Source organism: Mauremys reevesii, linkage group 22, assembly GCF_016161935.1.
Source record: "Mauremys reevesii isolate NIE-2019 linkage group 22, ASM1616193v1, whole genome shotgun sequence".
NCBI classification, from domain to species: Eukaryota; Metazoa; Chordata; order Testudines; family Geoemydidae; genus Mauremys; species Mauremys reevesii.
Genome location: NC_052644.1, coordinates 19,228,698 through 19,243,139, shown reverse-complemented (window position 1 = coordinate 19,243,139; position 14,442 = coordinate 19,228,698).

The window sequence follows — 14,442 nt, the reverse complement described above, 5'->3', positions numbered from 1 at the left end:
GGGTACAAACCAACCCCTAGATGCAGGCGGCTTTTATTTGGGGGGGAGGGAAAGGGGGCAGGAAAGAGTGGATGGGGACAGGGGCAAGCGTGAGGTGCCAGACGTCAGGCGAGGGCGCCCCCTGGCAGTAGCACCAGCTGCTCTGGAATGGGGAGCTACCGCGGGACGCCAGTAGGGGGAGCCCTGGATCCATGGAGGGGCATCCTCCAGCCAACATATCCCCTGGGTATGTACAGCCCCGTGCACCCTGCCTGAGCTGGCGGGGGGTGTCACTCCTTGTCCCAGGGAACGGTCCCGACCAGCTCCTGCAGCTGCTCTCGGTAAACCTGGGCAAAGCGCTTGCTCTGCACCTTGGTGAAATGGTTCTTCCAGTCACTGACGACCCCTGCGAAGCAGAGACACTGGCTGGGACAGCGATTCTGTGTGGCGGGGGCACCTGTGATGGAGTAGGGGCTGTCTGTGTGGGGGATGGGAGAGCAGGGAGGATGTTAGGTGAGATGCAGGTATTCAGACTGTAACATGAGCCTGGCCTGGGGGAGGGGAGGTGACACCTCTGGCTGGGGCTAGACAAAAGGGAAGGGTGGAGTGAAGTCAGTCTTCAGTTGGGAGCTGGGAGGTGGGTTTTCAGGGGATCCTAGGCTGGGATCCAAGCACCCTGAACCCCCCAGATAGGCCAGATTGAGGGGTCCTGGCTCTGAACACAAGCTGGGCTGTATCCTGTGTTCCTGCTGTTCAATAAACCTTCTGTTTTACTGGCTGGCTGAGAGTCACTGTGAGTTCAGGAAGAGGGGTGCAGGGCCGGACTCCCCCACACTCCGTGACAGCACCCCCTGCTGGGAGAGGTGGGGCTGGGGAAGTGGGAAGCCCCTCCACCCCATAGCCAGTCCTCCAACCCCTCTCCCAACAGCGCCCCCCACTGGGAGAGTATTTCCATAACAGCTGTGCCATGTGCCAAAAGGTGGGATTAGGGTATAGGGCGCTGGTTTGGGTGGTCAGGTCTCTTGGGGTCTATCTCTGGCTCCAGGCGGGAGGAACAAAGCCCTTTTCTCAGCGCCTGAGGGGACTCTGTCTGCCTCGTTGGCCGCCTCCCTGTGCTTTGACTCCGGGCTGGGTCTGTCTACACTGCAACAAAAGCCCAGGGTTAGTTGAAATGGAGTGACCCGCCCCCAGCTTGAGTGTCTACACTCCTTCCTAACCCTGGGTTGAACCCAGGCATCCTAGCACCCTCCTGTAACACAGGACTGTGTCAAGCCAGGGACCCTGGTTTCAAGCCCGATTGCTCGGCTGTGTATATGCAGCCCCCTGGCCCGGGGGATTGTGGGCTACATTTGGAGAACTTCTGGAGCACAAGGCTGGCGGGGCTGCGTCTACACTGCAGAGCAATAGGGCTTGAACCCTGGGAGCCGGCTTGACTCCGGCTGGGACCCTGCACTCCAGTGGGGGCTGCTGGGTCTGAGCCCTGGGGGAGCATGATGGGTATGTAGATGGGGGGAGGGGGGTAGATGTGAGCCTGGGCTCAAGCCCTGGGCTTGCATTGCCGTGAAGACACAGTAGCTGAGTTCACCGGTGCTTCCTGCCGTTGCGTGTGGATGGTTCCCTGTCGGGCCCTCTGGTGTCCCTCTGGATCTGGGTCGGATTCAGTCAGTTCCCTAGGGCCCAGACAGCCTGGTGCCACCCGCACCTCCGGGCCCGCGCTGCCCCCAAGAGCAGCTGTAACCCAAGTTCTCCCTCAACCCTGGTAGCCAGGCGAAGGACAGAGGGAAACTGAGGCACGCTGAGGCTTCATAATAATATTACAGGGCATTGCCCCTTGGTCACACATGGGGAGACATCCCCGTCCTGCTGTGCGAGGCGGCTCTGCAGCGTGTAGAAATAGGGCAGTTCCCCTTTAAACGGGGTGATCCCTCAGTGGGCGCTCACCGGGTTCTGGGTGGTACTAGGGGCCCCAAAGCGGACAGAGCAGCTGGGCACGTGAAGCCAGGCCGGGTCTGGGGGTGTAGCTGGTGAACGGGGGTAGGTGGCGCCTGTCTGGGGGGGCTGCGGAAGGAGCAGAAGAGGGGGGCAGCCAGAGCTGCCCAAAGGGAGGGGGGGCTGATGAGTTTTGGGGCAAGTGGGGCATTTCCCCTTGTTCCCAGCAGCGTCCGTAGCTCCCTCCACACTGCCCCAGGGCATGCAGCCTCCCCCCCAAACCAGGTCTCTGAGGCCATGGCGCCCCGCTTCCTTTCCCACCACCCGCACAGGACCTGATGGGCAGCGTGGGGAGGATCTGCCCTTTCCTGGGCAAGGATTTAGCCGCTGAAGCCCTGGCCTGTGTGGCGGAGACGCCTCCTTCCGGGCCACGAGGCAGAACCCGCCAGCCGCCTACAGCCTGGTGCCCGGGGACTTCATGGCCCACGCAAGGGCCTTTCCCTGAGGAAAGCTGGGCACACGAGGGGTCCCGCCCCCCGTGTCTGCCCCTGCCCCACTGCACCTGCCCCCCACCCGCCCTGGCCCCCTCTGGGCGGGTTCTAGCCAGGCCGCGCCGCCCCAGACGCAGCAGCGGGACCCCCCTGCCGCTGTGCCCCCCACACCAGCCCCTCCCGCCAACAGGCGCCCACTGAGTTTCCTGTGTAGGCACCATTTCCCAGAGGGCAGCCTGGCGCCAAGCCCACTGGGGACACTGGGAGATTGCGGCCATCTTAACTGAGGGCAGGAGGGATGGGCCTTTGAGGGGAAACGGGGCAGAGGACGGGGGTCTGAGGGGGGACTGGCCATGGTGGGGGAGGGTGTGAGGGGGGGCAGGCTGGGAGAGAGTGAGGAGGGATGGGCCATGATGGGGGCAGGGTCCCTCGGGGGGACTTGAATGGGAATAGACCAAGGGTCAGGATGGGAGATGAGGGGGCAGGCAGAGGTGGGGGGTGTTAGTTGTGGGAGACAGGCCGGGGATGGGGAATGACTCTGCTATGCAGCAAATCTGCTGCTTGTCACCCTCCTGCTCTGTGGTGTTACCCAGCGCAGTGTCAGAGCAAAGGACGGTTGATGGCGAGACCATCACGCCTGGGTCCTGGCTCCCAGCCCCCTGCTCTAACCACTGGACCCCACTCCCCTCCCGGAGCAGGGAATGGAGCCCCCCTGACCCCAGATTCCTGCTGCCCTCTAGCCAATGGTGTATAAACAAAGCCTGTGTCACGGCCCTCTCTAGGGGCCTGGCCACATAACCCCTGACAGTGTCTCCCCCAGCTCGGGGGCAGGGTCTCTGCAGGGGCATTAAAAGGTCCCTGGGTCTCTCCCAGCTGGTGTCCCGTTGGGAACCCAGGATGGAATTTCTCTTTCTCTGATTTTCTTTTGAACCTGGTTGATTTAATTCACACGCTGAGACAAGCCCCTTAGAACCAGGCGTTACAGTGTAAAGCCGCCATCACCGCCCAGCTACGGTGCAAGGGGCAGCAAACTCAGGCATCTTCCATTGCTCCCGCTTCTCACACGGTGCCACAGCTCGTGTCGCAGGTGGGCAGGTTGGCAGGCTGAGAGGGAAGGCTGCAGAGTCAAACCCTCCAGCACCAAGAAATGCCACTGTTCAGTTTTCCTTAACTCTGCCCCCTTTCATTGCATGGAGCACCTATTAATTTTACCTACATGGGTCACGAGCCAGCTTTGAACTCAGAATGCAACAAAGCAGGTGGGCTGGGTGGGTGTGTGTGTGTCTGGGAAGGGTGTCTGTGAATCTGCATGGAAATACAGTAGAACCTGAGAGTTAGAAACACCTCAGGATTGGAGGTTGTTCATAACTCTGAAATATTCGCTACACTGAACAAAACATTTTTTGTCTTTCACAAGTTTACAACTGAACATTGACCTCATACAACTGAACATGGACTTAGCACAGCTTCGGAACTTTACTATGTGGAAAAAAAATGCTGCTTTTAACCACCTAAATTGAAATGTAACAAGCACAGAAACAGTTTCCCCTTGTCAAATCTTTCTTTTTAAACTTTATGTTTTTAGCAGTTTATGTTTACCACAGAACTGTTCTGTACTGGGTGTGTTTTTTTAAGTTATCTCTGCTGCCATCTGATCGCTCACGTCCAGTTCCAAGTGAGGGGTGTGGTTGGTTGGTCAGTTTGTAACTCTGAGGTTCTACTGTAGTGGTCAGTGGAAGATTGAAGACAAGACCCTGTGGTCTCCTGGCTCCCAGCCCGATGCACCTTCCCCAATGCTGAGGGTGACCTCTCCCCACAGAGACATAGAGAAGCTGGGAGCTGCATGATGCTTGGCCAGACCAATGGGCCCAGGGTTTCCTGGGTTTTGCAGGGACCTCTGCTTGCTTTAGCTGCCCTAGATTTCACCTGCAGATTAGAGACAACATGTGATGGACACAGGAAGAGACGACACATGTCAACTTCCTGTAGCTGGAGCCACCAGCTGAGTTCCTCATTTGGCATCTGCTCTCATCATCCTCTTCCTCAGAGACTCAGCTAAAGCTAGGGCATGTGCCCTGGGGGTGGGGGATCTGAGACCAGGGTGTAGGATCCAGTTGCTCTAAGATCTGGTCCCTAATGCACCGTCTCCTCTCCAGGGTGCTGGCTGGTGCGTGGAGTGGGGTGTCCAGGCATGAGTATCTCTGGGACTGGAGAAATTTTATTGTTAAGGGTGGGGGTGGGGAGGAGCTGCCCCAGAACGTTTCCATCAAAAATCAGTTCAACTTCCTTGTATTGATCCTCGAGGACTGAGACCAGAACTCCACCCTGCACCCAGTGTAGTCAGGGGTGACTCCAGATTGACCCTGGAGGACTGAGACCAGAACTCCATCCTGCACCCAGTGCAGTCAGGAGTGACTCTGGATTGACCCTGGGCACTGCTGAGATCAGAACTCAGCCCTTCCCCTAGTGCAGTCAGGGGTGACACCGGATTGACCCCGGGGACTGCTGAGATCAGAATCCAGCCCACATGTTCCCTGTAGATGCAGTGAGGTGTCTGTTAGACCTGGCACTGTCTCTGGGGCTGGGTGCAGGTTACAAACACACGGGGAGGGGTTTTTGTCTCCCCATCTCAGTCCTGTTTGTGTGTGAACGCAGAGCTCCCTGTGCCCGGACCCTCCATCTCCGTCAGCCCCAGCAGGGTGATCGCCCTGGGGCGAGCTGTCACCTTTCACCATCAGTGTCAATGCAAGGACAGGAGGTTATTTCTGTATAAAGGTGGAATCCAAATCTGGGAGCTGAATGCTGCTGCGGACGGGGGTGAATTCACCATCCCCAGCGCCAGGCGGGAAGACGGAGGGTTCTACAGCTGCCGATCTCGCTCCAGATCGGAGCCGCCCGACTGGTTGGATCCCAGTGATTACATGTGGCTCATTGTAGCAGGTGAGGGGCCTGGCTCATGAGAATGTCCATACTGGGTCCCTACCATATCAAAGGTCCCTCTAGCCCAGTATCCCGTCTTCCGACAGTGTCCAATGCCGGGTGCCCCAGAGGGAATGAACAGAACAGGCAATCAGCGAGTGATCCATCCCCTGTCGCCCTCCCAGCTTCTGTGCTCACTGTCCCCGCTCCCAGTCCCACACCCAGCCAGACCCACAGGGGGTCTCTGGGCCAATGGGGCTGCGAACAGGGAGTTTCGCAAGGGAGTTCTCCAGGTGAAGGAGGAGCTAATACAGCATCTGTGGGGTAAGTGACTGTCTGTAGTGTGTGTTTGTTTGTGTTTGGGGGTTACTTGCTGTGTGCTGAGCTTGTGTTTGTCAGTCTGTTTGTTTGGTTGTTTGAGGGACCGTGTGCTCTGGCTGGCAGTTGGAGGCAGGTTTGAAAGCTTGAAGCCTCTGGTAATTGGCTGAGCCTTAATCAGTGGGTGGGGCATTCACTCAGGCCAGGGCTTTATAAAGCCGCGCACAAGCGACCAGGGGCTGCTAACAGGGAGTTTCGCAAGGGAGTTTAGAAGGGGAGTGGGAAGGGAGTGGGAGCCCCTCGCCAGCCGTAACCCCTTCCCTGTGCCCCCCCCCTAAAACCTGTAAACCGAACCACATTCCAAAACTCCTTTCTGTAAACCACCCTTCCACTAACTAGGAGACAATGCAGGCAGAAGCCCAGCAGCAGAGTGGGGGCTATCCAGTTTATTGCACTGAGTGTTGCATGTATGATTACCTGCCCTGTGGGCGGGTGGCGTATGTGTGCAGTCGGTGCAAGGAGCTCCTGGCCCTCAGAGACCATGTACAGACTTTGGAGGCCAGGGTGGCGGAACTGGAGGAGCTAAGAGAGGCAGAGAGGTATGTTGATGAGGCTTTCCGGGACACTGTAGAATTGTCCCACCTCCGCTCAGACAGCTCCTGTGCTGTTGAGGAGGAAGAACGGCCCAGGGAAGTAGAGCAGTCGATGGGAGCAGAGGGAAACCTTCCCGTAGTTGGGACCCTCCTTCCAGATGGTGCTGGGGTTGCCTCTCACACTGAGGTTGCCTCTCTGGCGGAGGGAACTCCAGTTTCTAGGAAAAGGCAGGTGTTAGTAATGGGAGATTCGATTATTAGAAATGTAGATAGCTGGGTCTGTGATGACCGGGAGAACCGTATGGTGACTTGCCTGCCTGGTGCGAAGGTTGTGGATCTCTCGAGGCATCTAGATAGACTTATGTGTAGTGCTGGGGAGGAGCCAGTGGTCGTGGTACATGTAGGTACCAATGACATAGGTAAGGGTAGGAGAGATGTCCTGGAAGCTAAATTTAGGCTGCTAGGGAAGAGACTGAAATCCAGGACCTCTATGGTGGCATTTTCAGAAATGCTCCCAGTTCCACGCGCAGGGCCAGGTAGGAAGGCAGAGCTTCAGAGTCTCAATGCGTGGATGAGACGATGGTGTAGAGAGGAGGGGTTCACGTTCATTAGGAACTGGGGAAACTTCTGGGATGGGAGGAGCCTATACAGGAGAGATGGGCTCCACCTAAACCAAAGTGGAACCAGACTGCTGGCACTAAACATTAAAAAGGTTGTAGAGCAGTTTTTAAACTAGGAGATGGGGGAAAACCGACTGCTGCAGAGGAGCGTGTGGATCGGACACAGACTTCTCTCAGGGGAGAGTCTGATGATAGAGAATCTCCAGGTTATAGTCAGGAGCAGAGGACTGAAGAGTATAATGTAAGGGCCGGATCAGATGATAAACAGTCACATAAAAAAGAATCTGGCACATCAGAAAAAGGCAGGCTAATAAACAGGGACAAGTTTTTAAAGTGCTTGTACACAAATGCCAGAAGTCTAAATAATAAGATGGGTGAACTAGAGTGCCTTGTGATAAAGGAGGATATAGATATAATAGGCATCACAGAAACCTGGTGGACTGAGAGCAATCAATGGGACACAATCATTCCGGGGTACAAAATATATCGGAAGGACAGAACAGGTCGTGCAGGGGGAGAAGTGGCACTATATGTGAAAGAAAGTGTAGTTTCAAATGAAGTAAAAATCTTAAGCGAATCCACATGTTCTATAGAGTCTCTATGGATAGAAATTTCATGCTCTAGTAAAAATATAACATTAGGGATCTATTATCGACCACCTGACCAGGACAGTAATAGTGATGATGAAATGCTAAGGGAAATTAGAGAGGCTATCAAAATTAAGAACCCAATAATAGTGGGGGATTTCAATTATCCCCATATTGACTGGGAACATTTCACTTCAGGACGAAATGCAGAGATAAAATTTCTCGATACTTTAAATGACTGCTTCATGGAGCAGCTGGTACGGGAACCCACAAGGGGAGAGGCAACTCTAGATTTAATTCTGAGTGGAGCGCAGGAGCTGGTCCAAGAGGTAACTATAGCAGGACCGCTTGGAAATAGTGACCATAATACAATAGCATTCAACATCCCTGTGGTGGGAAGAACATCTCAACTGCCCAACACTGTGGCATTTAATTTCAAAAGGGGGAACTATACAAAAATGAGGGGGTTAGTTAGACAAAAGTTAAAAGGTACAGTGACTAAAGTGAAATCCCTGCAAGTTGCATGGGCCCTTTTTAAAGACACCATAATAGAGGCCCAACTTCAATGTATACTGCAAATTAAGAAAAACAGTAAAAGAACTAAAAAAGAGCCACCGTGGCTTAACAACCATGTAAAAGAAGCAGTGAGAGATAAAAAGACTTCCTTTAAAAAGTGGAAGTCAAATCCTAGTGAGGCAAATAGAAAGGAGCACAAACACTGCCAACTTTAGTGCAAGAGTGTAATAAGAAAAGCCAAAGAGGAGTTTGAAGAACGGCTAGCCAAAAACTCCAAAGGTAATAATAAAATGTTTTTTAAGTACATCAGAAGCAGGAAGCCTGCTAAACAACCAGTGGGGCCCCTTGACCATCGAAATACAAAAGGAGCACTTAAAGACGATAAAGTCATTGCGGAGAAACTAAATGGATTCTTTGCTTCAGTCTTCACGGCTGAGGATGTTAGGGAGATTCCCAAACCTGAGCTGGCTTTTGTAGGTGACAAATCTGAGGAACTGTCACAGATTGAAGTGTCACTAGAGGAGGTTTTGGAATTAATTGATAAACTCAACATTAACAAGTCACCGGGACCAGATGGCATTCACCCAAGAGTTCTGAAAGAACTCAAATGTGAAGTTGCGGAACTATTAACTAAGGTTTGTAACCTGTCCTTTAAATCGGCTTCGGTACCCAATGACTGGAAGTTAGCTAATGTAACGCCAATATTTAAAAAGGGCTCTAGGGGTGATCCCGGCAATTACAGACCGGTAAGTCTCACGTCGGTACCGGGCAAATTAGTTGAAACAATAGTAAAGAATAAAATTGTCAGACACATAGAAAAACATAAACTCTTGAGCAATAGTCAACATGGTTTCTGTAAAGGGAAATCGTGTCTTACTAATCTATTAGAGTTCTCTGAAGGGGTCAACAAACATGTGGACAAGGGGGATCCGGTGGACATAGTGTACTTAGATTTCCAGAAAGCCTTTGACAAGGTCCCTCACCAAAGGCTCTTACGTAAATTAAGCTGTCATGGGATAAAAGGGAAGGTCCTTTCATGGATTGAGAACTGGTTAAAGGACAGGGAACAAAGGGTAGGAATTAATGGTAAATTTTCAGAATGGAGAGGGGTAACTAGTGGTGTTCCCCAAGGGTCAGTCCTAGGACCAATCCTATTCAATTTATTCATAAATGATCTGGAGAAAGGGGTAAACAGTGAGGTGGCAAAGTTTGCAGATGATACTAAACTGCTCAAGATAGTTAAGACCAGAGCAGATTGTGAAGAACTTCAAAAAGATCTCACAAAACTAAGTGATTTGGCAACAAAATGGCAAATGAAATTTAATGTGGATAAATGTAAAGTAATGCACATTGGAAAAAATAACCCCAACTATACATACAACATGATGGGGGCTAATTTAGCTACAATGAGTCAGGAAAAAGATCTTGGTGTCATCGTGGATAGTTCTCTGAAGATGTCCATGCAGTGTGCAGAGGCGGTCAAAAAAGCAAACAGGATGTTAGGAATCATTAAAAAGGGGATAGAGAATAAGACTGAGAATATATTATTGCCCTTATATAAATCCATGGTACGCCCACATCTCGAATACTGTGTACAGATGTGGTCTCCTCACCTCAAAAAAGATATTCTAGCACTAGAAAAGGTTCAGAAAAGGGCAACAAAAATGATTAGGGGTTTAGAGAGGGTCCCATACGAGGAAAGATTAAAGAGGCTAGGACTCTTCAGCTTGGAAAAGAGAAGACTAAGGAGGGATATGATAGAGGTATATAAAATCATGAGTGATGTTGAGAAAGTGGATAAGGAAAAGTTATTTACTTATTCCCATAATACAAGAACTAGGGGTCACCAAATGAAATTAATAGGCAGCAGGTTTAAAACAAATAAAAGGAAGTTCTTCTTCACACAGCGCACAGTCAACTTGTGGAACTCCTAACCTGAGGAGGTTGTGAAGGCTAGGACTATAACAATGTTTAAAAGGGGACTGGATAAATTCATGGTGGCTAAGTCCATAAATGGCTATTAGCCAGGATGGGTAAGAATGGTGTCCCTAGCCTTTGTTCGTCAGAGGATGGAGATGGATGGCAGGAGAGAGATCACTTGATCATTGCCTGTTAGGTTCACTCCCTCTGGGGCACCTGGCATTGGCCACTGTCGGTAGACAGATACTGGGCTAGATGGACCTTTAGTCTGACCCGGTACGGCCGTTCTTATGTTATGTTAATGGGACCCTCAGAGCCAGGCTCTGATCTGAGCCCTGGGCCCAACAGAGGGGACGTCCAGCCAAGGAGTGGGGTGTGACGTTATTGATATAATCTGGGACCATATAGAACATGCAACCAAGGTCCTGTAGTGGCACCAAATCTTATGTAAAAGGGGGTCATATAAGGTGTCTAAGACCAGGTTATGGGTTGCTGGTTATGATTATGCTGTCTGTGTGTGTGTATCATTTTGTAGTTGAAGTTATAAGTATTGGCTCTGTACTGTCTGTATTTCAAACTTGTGCTGTGCTTCTGGGAGACACCCCAGACCAGTTGGTTTTAGCTCTGCCTAGCCTGCTGGATGGCCCATTAAGGACCATCAGCTACACAACTGACCCATTGAGAGGAGGCAGATACGCCTTGTATCTCAGCAAAGTGCAGGGACTGGCCCATGTGACTCCAGACTCCATTTTGCTGTAAAGCCTATAAAAGGCTGATGCCTCATCTCCATCTTGTCTTCAATCCTGCTTCTTACCTCTGGAGGGACTTTGCTACAAACTGAAGCTCTGAACAAAGGACTGAATGACCCATCCCAGCGGGGGATGTTCCAGAGACTTGATTTGAACTTGCAGTTTATTCCATCATTGCTACAAGCCTGAACCAAGAACTTTGCCACGACTGTATGTAACTGATTCCATTTAACCAATTCTAGCTCTCATCTCTCTCTTTTTCCTTTTATGAATAAACCTTTAGATTTTAGATTCTAAAGGATTGGCAACAGCGTGATTTATGAGTAAGATCTGATGTGTATATTGACCTGGGTCTGAGGCTTGATTCTTTGGGATCGAGAGAACCTTTTTCTTTTATTGGGGTGTTGGTTTTCATAACCATTCATCCCCAGGACGAGTGGCACTGGTGGTGATACTGGAAGACTGGAGTGTCTAAGGGAATTGCTTGTGTGACTTGTGGTTAGCCAGTGGGGTGAGACCGAAATCCTCTTTGTCTGTCTGGTTTGGTTTGCCTTAGAGGTGGAAAAAACCCAGCCTTGGGCTGTAACTGCCCTGTTTTAAGTGATTTGTCCTGAATTGGCACTCTCAGTTGGGTCCCGCCAGAACCGCATCGTCACAGCGGGACCCAACTAGGGCCTTGGCTACACTTGAGAGTTACAGCGCTGTTGGCGGCTTTATAGCGCTGTAACTCACTCCCCGTCCACACTGGCAAGGCACATACAGCGCTGTATCTCCGTGGCTAAAGCGCTGCTTGTACTCCACCTCCACGAGAGGAATAAAGAGTATAGTGCTGCTGCTGCTGCAGCACCAGGGTGCCAGTGTAAACAGGGAATAACCTTAGTACGCAGTGACTGACCTACGGAAGCTTCCCATAATCCTTTTAAGTGAAGGTCCCGCTCTTTGTTTTGTCCGGAGCTGCTTATCAAAAAAACAAACACAGCCACTGTTTGCTGTGAATGAGCAGAGGCAGGGGGCTCCCTTTGGAACGCCCACAGCTAGTGTTTGCTTGAAGAGAGGGGAACGGAGGGGGTTTGAGGAGAGAAGCAGCGGCGGCGGGCAGGAGAGATGGGGGGGTGTCCATTTAGGCGAGGCTGCTTATCTGGTCTGTGAGGGAAAAAACAAACAGCTGTTGTGTGCTTTTAGTGAGTGAGAGAGGGGTGGGGGAAGGGGTCGGAACTTGCAAGGCAGCTGCTTACACAGTGTCGGCTCCAAAAATCCACTGTCTCTCTCTCTCTCCCCCACGCTCCCTGTCACACTCCACCCCACCCCACTCCCCTTTTGAAAAGCACGTTGCAGCCACTTGAACGCTGGGATAGCTGCCCATAATGCACCGCTCCCAATGCCGCTGCAGATGCTGCAAATGTGGCCACGACAGTGCGCTGTCAATGTGGCCAGACTGCAGCACTTTCCCTACTCAACTGTACGAAGACAGCTGTAACTCCCAGCGCTGTACAGCTGCGAGTGGAGCCATACCCTGAGAGTGCCAATTCAGGACAAATCGCTTAAACTGGGCAGTTACAGCCCAAGGCTGGGTTTTTCCACGGCTCCTCAGCCTGGCCAGCTCCAACTCATGCTGACGCTGTTTCTCTTTCTCCTCCAGCTCATGCTGATGCTGTTTTTCCCGTTCCTCCTGCTCCTGCTTCAGTTCTTGCCTCCTTAACTCGAGCTCTTCCCGTCTCAGCTCCCTGTCATGTTCCATCCGCATCCGTTCCAGGGACGAGGAGCTTCACCGGGACGATCCCCTGCTGGCTTCCAGCCCTTCCTCAGGTCACCACCTCTCTGCCAGCGTCGAGCTGCAGACTCCTCCACCCCTGGGACTGCTCCTGCAGTCCCCCCGGGGGACCCTGTTACTGCAAAGTCCTTCTCACTGGGCACACACTCCCAGGGGTTAATCACCCGCTGAAACCATCTCTCTCCGACTCTTCAGCACGCCTGGTTCCCATCAATCCCACTTTGTTTTACTGCTCCCCAGTCAATTACTGCAGGAAGTGCCGTCCATGGGGTGCAGTAGATCCCACCACTGCCACCAGTTGTCACGGAGTGTGGGGGAGTCAGGGTCCTGCACCCCCAGCTTCCTGCGATTCACCATGACTCTCAGCCAGCCAGTAAAGCAGAAGGTTTATTTAGACGACAGGAACACAGTCCAAGACAGGTCTTGCAGGGACAGACAACAGGATCCTCCCCAATTAGGTCCATCTTGGGATCCCAGGGGCACCACAACCCCCTTGGAGAATCAGAGCCCTGTCTGTGCTTCCCTCCATTCCCCAGCCAGATCCTGAAACTCTCTCACTCCCCAGCGTCTCCTCCCCCAGCCTTTGTTCAGCTTCCCGGGCAGAGGTGTCACCTGGCCTCTAACCCCTTCCTGGATTCTCATGTTAGGTGCTCAGGTATCTTTCCTCAAGGCCAGTCTCCCATCCCCCAATGCAGATCGTCCTCCCAGGCCAACCCTCCCCACTCAGCATTCACAGACCACAGACAGAACAGTCCCAGTTCGACACAGCCTCTAGGTCCCCTCGGCCTCTCCTTGCCCTGCCCCAGCCACCCCTCCATGGGCTCCTTGCAGATGGATCCGCGCCATTGCCCTGCTGATGGGTGGGGAACGCAGTGTCTCTTGTGTCGCTAGCCCAGCTCTCTCGGTCTTGGATTCGGGGAAAAGCATCCAGGAGACTCTCCCTGCAGGCCCGTGTATTGGCCTCGTCACCGGGGCTGGGCTGTGGGGACGGGACGCTGTGACCATGCCGGGCTCACGGCCTGTGTCCTCCTACCTGCAGAGCCCAGCTACCCCAAACCCAACATCTCCCTGCACCCCAGCGGGCAGGTCACCCCGGGGGGAGCCGTGACTGTCCGGTGTGAGTGGCGGTGTCGGGGAGCGAGGTTCCTTCTGAGTAAAGCTGGAGTCCTGGACGCACGGCGCTCGATGGACCCCGCGGGGGATGTGGCTGAGTTTCCCATCCGCAACGTGAGCCAGAGAGACGCAGGGAGCTACAGCTGCCGATACAGCACCGAGTGGGACCTGCCCATCTGGTCGGAGCCCAGTGACCCCATGGAGCTGGTGGTAGCCAGTGAGGGGCCCAGTTTGGCATCCTGCTCCCAGCCCCACACCCAGCTGGATACTCAGAGGGGCTCAGCCCTGATGGGACGCTCAGAGCCAGGCTCTGCCCTGAGCCCTGGGCCCAGCAGAGGGGGCGCCCAGCTGGGGAGCGGGGATGGAGTCACTGGAGGGTCCCAGCCAGAGGGGAGCAGAAGCTGCTGGAGATTCAGAGCAGAGGAAGGTGGGGGATCCCTGCCCCCGGGGGGGCTTCAGAACAGGGGGCCTTTCCCAGGGGCTGCCCAGCCGGCATCAGCCCCAGCGCTGAATTCACTCCCCACCAGCCACGGCCCAATCACTGAGTCACCATTTCAGTGTAGGGATATTAAAGAAGGTTTATATTAGACATGGTTTATATGAAAAATAATTTATTGTTAAAAATGATTTATTGTTAATTGATACTTTATAACTGAAGGTTTATATTAGAAGTAAATGTGATTCCCAAGATTTAGCCTCTAAGCTGCAAGCCACCAGCTGTGTCTGTGTGAAGCCTGCTCAAAGAAATACTTTATATAAAACTTGTTAAAAGTCAATTGACTCTAAGTGCCTGTTCTCTAAATTGGTAACACCCCGAAAGGTAAAGAGACAGTGAAATAAATGTGATTAAAATAGAGGATGTATGTGAATGAGTGCCTAGTTTAAATAATGAATAAATGGTTAGGGATTTACCAGCCTGAAGAATTCAGTGTTGGCC